At 34.3% G+C, this 6,401-nt stretch overlaps 1 pseudogene; it reads left to right on the top strand.

Moving 5' to 3' along the window:
- Positions 1-2,392: 2,392 nt before the first annotated feature.
- On the top strand, positions 2,393-3,821 carry LOC105162776 (cytosolic sulfotransferase 7 pseudogene; annotated as a pseudogene).
- The last annotated feature ends 2,580 nt before the right edge of the window (positions 3,822-6,401 follow it).

Below are 6,401 nucleotides of genomic sequence, written 5' to 3'. Positions count from 1 at the left end.
TCTTAACCTTCTTCCTCCTCCAACTTCCAGCCCCTTTGTCTTTCGCTTCTAAGGTCGAAACCTCTCTTACCAATACCGACGGCACACACTTTTCAATTGTTACCTCATACTAGATAACCATATTTATCAACTCATGAAGGTCTTTGTCAAACCCATTCATGTATAGTTCACGATAAATGGGTCAAAGGAGGGAGGAAGTGACTGAAGGATCACGTTAATGTACGTCTCTATTTCAAGATCAGTCTTGAGGTCCTTCAGCTTCTCCACAAGGGATAGAATCTTAACCTCATGCTCCTGTACATAAGATCCTTCGATCATCTTGGCATCAAAAATACTTTTATCATAGCATATCTAATATGTCGGCTGGGACCGCATAAACTTGGCTCATGCGGAGCATTATCGATTGGACATCATCATGCCTATCGTACTTTTTTTGGATGTCATTTGTCATTGACCCCAGTACGATACTGCGAACCTTCCGGTTGTGCTCATGCCACTTCTCGAACATCAAACGTTCTTTGCATGTGGACCCTTCCGGCAGGCCCGAGGAAGAGACCTATCCAGAACATAATCTGGTTCTCAAAATCTAGGACTACCCTAAGATTTCGTAGCCAATCATTATAGTTCGTTCCGTTAAATTTATTAGTTTCATGAATTGTAGTGAGTGGATTTTTAGACATCTACACCAAATTTAAATAGAAATTTAGTGTTAAAATTGTTACCTGATCAAAATAACTTCAGTATCAACAAAAATTCGAGAGAGATTGACGAACAAGAGTATAAAAATATTTGTGGGATAGTAAGAGATTAAAAAATTTCGAGAGAGATTGAGGAAATAGAGAAAATAAGAAAAATGGAAGAAGATAGTGAGGTTAAATGAAAAGAGATGAACATATATATAGAAAACTTTGGAACAGTCTTTGGAACAATTACTGAAACACATATTTAGTCATTAAAAAGTAGCCATTATTTTATAATTCAAAATGATCATTGGACTAGAATTAGAAACTATTTTCTTTACCGTTGAATTATAGTCATTGTACTTTATTTAGAATGGTCTCAGTATTACAATATTAATAAAACAAAAAAGCTATTCCAACTTGTACCAGTTTTTGGGACGGTAATTGTAACACATTCCATCTTAAATAAAAGTCCTAATTAGGAATAATTTTTCGTATAATTGCTTACATGCGTACTTAAAACCGTTTCAAATTTTACCTCATTTGGAATATATTTACTAACTGTCATCTTTTCGGCAACAATTGTCTCACATATATGTATGAACAGTCAATGCAACTCCATCCCTAACTTTAATAAGGTATTCCAAATAGAGTTCCAACTATTTACGTTATTATGTCCGAATGGTCTTTGAAACGGCTTCTGTAACTGTTTTTCTGGAACACACTTCGGCACGGTTTGACCGTTTTAAAAATATAATGCATAAAAAATGAGGATCATGACGTCATCTATCAAGTTCCGTTCCTACTGTGTTCCAATATATAACCGACTTTGGAACGTTCCAATATGAAATATTTATGCACGACACAAGAATTTATATATTTGCATCATTATGAAATAAATGTCTTGCTAAAAATCATTAGAAAAAATAAAACATTTTCCTTTGAAATTCAAAGATTTTGTATGAAAATGAAAAAAAAAAAAAAAGGAGTGTTATAAAGGAACTTACATAATTTTGAAACTACTATCTATTTTATTTCTATAAAATCAAAAATAATTTTTCTTCCATAATTTTGATAGAAATGTATGAAAACTTTAAACCATGCTGCGAATGGGAGTGGTGAAGCGAAAAAGAACAAAAGCAAGCAATAATGAGCCACAAGAAATGAACTGGGGGGGCCTGCCTATATATGCCTTAGCCAAAATTATGGTGCTCAACTAACTCCTTTCTTAGTCCCCAGCCAACCTTATCAAGACCTTGCCCGTTAGTCTAAACTTAACTTTAGTAGTAGGAAAATCAATGCATGAAACGGCACCTGCAAAATCTCTTCCCAACTAAAGTTAAGCTTATACTAATATTTTCTCCCACAAATTGACAGGATTATTTTTAAAGACAAAAATTTAGATAAATCATTATGATTTATTAAGCATAAAGAGCCAAAAATTATGAAAACCATTTTTTCGCAAGATTTTTTAAGATATCCACATGATATCATACTTTAAGAAAATATGTCAAGGAGGCGGGGGGGGGGGGGGCGATGACAGGTCTAATTAAGTGTAATTTTAGCTAAATAATAATGACATAATAGTCAATAGTACAATTGTAGGACAACCCTACCATATTTTAATATCACTGCCCCTACGCACCAAAAAAAAAAAGAAAAAAAAGAAAGAACATTCGTCTCCATGAATTACGTCGTCCAATCTACATTATACGATTCCTCTACTCTATAAGTATGTGCTTCATTTCCTTGCATGAAATGCTATCTATCTACTCCACCTAATCTTTCCTCCCATATTCACCAATTAATCCTTTGATGGAGGATTCTAGTTTTGATTTGGACTTGGAGTTATCTTCACTCCCAAAAGAAAAATGGTTGGGCGATGATTATCTCTTCCAACTTGGAGGCTTTTGGCATTTGCCTCAAGCGATCCAAGGTGTAAATAGAGTTATTAACCAGTTTCAGCCACTTCCAAGTGATATAATCTTGGCCTCTTTTCCTAAAACTGGCACTACTTGGCTCAAAGCTCTTTTGTACTCAATCGTCAACCGATCCTCCAAACATCGTCTGACTACCGAAAACCCCCACTCGCTGATTCCAGTTTTAGAGTACAAGACCTATGGAACAACTCATGCGTCCTCCACAGCCAACCCACCTTGTCATATTAATGACTCCCGACGAATTCTAAGCACACACATACCATACCAACTCCTAGCCAAAACCCTAGGTTCATCGGAATGTCGTGTAGTTTATGTGACGAGGAATCCAAAGGACACTCTTGTCTCGACATGGCATTTTGTGAACAAGTGGAAGAAGGCGAAGGAGGAGGGATGGCCGTTTGAAGTTGCAGTCGAGAAATTTTGCCATGGACTCATACCTTGTGGGCCTTACTATGATCACGTAATGGGGTACAGAAAGTTATGCTTGGATAGACCAAAATACGCTCACTTTCTAACCTACGAGGGGCTGAAGAATGACCCAAAAACTCATGTCAAGAAGTTGGCTGAGTTCCTTGGGTGTCCCTTTCAAGGGGAGGATGCGGAGGCGCAAGTGCAAGATCTTGTGAACGGTTGCAGTTTTGAGGTACTAAGTAATCATGAGGTGAACATGGCAGGGGGCTTCCCATCAAGAATAGCATTCATACCATCAAATTCTTTCTTCAGAAAGGGTGTTGTCGGGGATTATAAAGAACACATGTCTGCTGAGGTTGTCCAGAAAATTGATGCATTAACCAAAGAGAAATTTCATTCCTTCGGGTTCATTTACGGGGTCTAGAAATATTGAAAGGAGTCCAATAAGGAGGGTTGAACCTGCACATGATGCATGATTATCAGTGTTTGGTACTAAATTTGAGTCAAAGATGGAGTTGGACTGCAATTTTAACAAGGATATACATGACGGGTTTAACTGTACTTTACTCCTTTAATCTCTACTTTTTTGTAAAATTAATTAATACCTAATTAAAAGACAAATAGTTTTTAAAAGTCCCCAAAAAATGAAATAATATTTTATTTTATTATTAAATTATTATAATTTGAATCATATTCTACAGGCATGCATGTAGACAAGTAAAGAAAAAATTCCAAAGTAAAAAGTTGGAAGGGCATACAAGGAAGGAATTTTTAATACTACCTTAGATTAACCAATCCGATAGTGCATCACACTTAAGAAGTGGGATGCCTTATCTCATAAATTAAAATTGCTATGATCGGAATTAGTATTAATATCGATATGATCTAAATATATAATTAAAAATAATAAACAATCTTATCATATTTAATTATACGAATCGAGCGATGCTGGAGTTCGTATTCAAGAGAAGAATTAACCTTCATAGCAATATGAAGCTGCAGAAAGTTGCAGAAAAGCAGACCAGGGAAAGAAAGAAAAGGCGCAGGAAGAAGTGACCCTTACTTATAAAAGCGCGTCTTTAAAATAACAATTTTTACTATCCGTTTTGGGTTGCTTCTTTTGTTAGTTAAAAAGGCAGTTGTACTCCTTTCTTCTTATAAAAGGGATTGCAGACCCTTATGTTCGGTAAATGAGTTTTCTATACCAATGAAAAGAGATGTTTTCTTTGTATCTTGGTAATCTGTTTCTGCACCCTTCAAGATTGCTTGTTTACAAAATGAGATACTTCCAGTGTTAGTTTTGAGCAAACGGGCCTTCATGTACAAAGCTAATAGTGACCACAAAGGAATAAAATATCCAATGATACCTAAATATTAAGTGCAAAGCCAATATTGAAAGAATAGTTACTAAAATATCTAACTATACCTATATAATTGGCCTAATAGATAAAATCCTCCTATATTTTGAAAATTCAGCTATAAACCCACTTTGGTTTTATAGACTAACTCCCCCTTTCTGTTGTCTTAAAGGTAGTTCAATCGCCCCTCTCGATTATTTTGGTAAAATAACCATTGTACCCTTATATATTGTATATGATTTTTTATTTTAATGATGATTGGATCTTTATTGATTAGATGAGAACCATCAGATTTAACCAATTAATCTTAACAATTAGATTTTAAATTTATCAGAAAAATCAAGAACTTAGATTCATTAATTTTAAATATATATTATAATTATTATTTAAAAAAATAAATTAAATAAAATTAAAATCCCCCCCCCCCAACCCGCCCTGCCGCCTTCTCCCAAAACCCCTCCACCTCCCCCCCATTGCCTTTCCCTCAACCCCACATCCACCCCTGCTCGGCGTTCACTACAAAAAATTATGGGATTTGGGGCGATTTTAGGAACAACTTTTTGAGATTTGGTAAGGTTAGAAATTAAAAAAATCAATTTAATCAGAAATAGGAATGATATACGAAACCGTTGCTGTAGACGGTATTCTTAATATTTAGGAACAGTTGGTGAATGACTATTCCAGTTTAGAACAGTTATTGTAATACATTGATGGTAGCTGTTCTTAATAGTGTATTTGAAAATAAAGATTTTTATTTTAATTGGAACGCATTGGATAACATTTGGAATGGCTATGTAATTTAATTCGAGTTATTTTTTGAATGTTCGTTGTAATACTCATGCCTAAATTTTGGAACTGTATTTATTTGTATTAGTGATGTATTTAGCAACGATAACTAGAATTTTCTAGTGATAAATTTTTGAGATAGTATTAGGTAAAATCTATTTTTTGTTTGGAACAGTCTTTTCTAACTCTTTTAGGAACAGTTACTTCTATTTAGGAACTTTTTTTGAATTATTTTAACAATGGTTTAAAAACGGTCTTTTGTTTTAGTTTTATAACATTTTATTTACAATGAGTAAAATCATTCTTAATTTTTTATTTAATAATAAAATTTTAATAAATAATTTCATTTATATATATGATAAATTTTAATAAATATATAATTTACAAATTTAATAAATTTTAACAAATATTTTATTTATATATTTTAATAAATTTTAATAAGTAATTAAATTAATTTATTAAAATTTTTATTTAATTATATTTATGAATTTAATTAAGTGAATGAAAATAAAATAATGGAATGTAATACACATTATGAAACATGAATAATTAGGAAAAAATATTATATTAATTTAAAATATTATCCAATACAAAATTAAAAGAAAATAAAACCTAATCTAAACCTTCCTCATCAGTGTCGTCCATATTGTCGTTGTTCGGCGCCAAGGGATCTGTCAGAGGCTGTGCTGGGATGCTAATGAAGGCCTTCGATTGTGACGGTCCCGCAGTCGATGAGCTAGTCTGCATTTTCCTCATTATAGCCATCATGTCGACCATCATTGTCTTAAATCAGCCAATGTTATCCACTATGGCTGAGTTTGTTTATGGCAGTGTTGGTGGGGTAGCGATGGTGATGTGTAGGTCAGGTTGGAGACATGGGCCTCAGAACCAAGACCGAATATACGGTCATTATTCTTGCCCCCGACTACAGCGAACCACAACTGTTGTTCGATTACCACCATCGAATCCTCCGATTCAGCCGAGGTATCGTGGTCCTCGGTCGTGGGCTGAGGTTGATGGTCCTCCATCAGTTTTTGGAATGTCTCCTGCGAAATAAATAAAATCATTAGAACTGTACACCAAAATTATTTTTAAAAAAATAAAATTATTAAGGTACTTACTGCCACTTCAACCGCCCTCGGGCAGCTCCAGCTGCCATTGCCCTTCTTCTTGTAGCATATGGTGAATAGTTCTATTTGTTTGAGCGTCCAACCGAGCTCTGCCTC

This window comes from Sesamum indicum, linkage group LG13, assembly GCF_026168435.1.
Source record: "Sesamum indicum cultivar Baizhima isolate 11 linkage group LG13, ASM2616843v1, whole genome shotgun sequence".
Lineage (NCBI taxonomy): Eukaryota > Viridiplantae > Streptophyta > Magnoliopsida > Lamiales > Pedaliaceae > Sesamum > Sesamum indicum.
The sequence above is the reverse complement of the archived record's forward strand: the minus strand, read 5'-3'. Positions and strand labels throughout refer to the sequence as shown.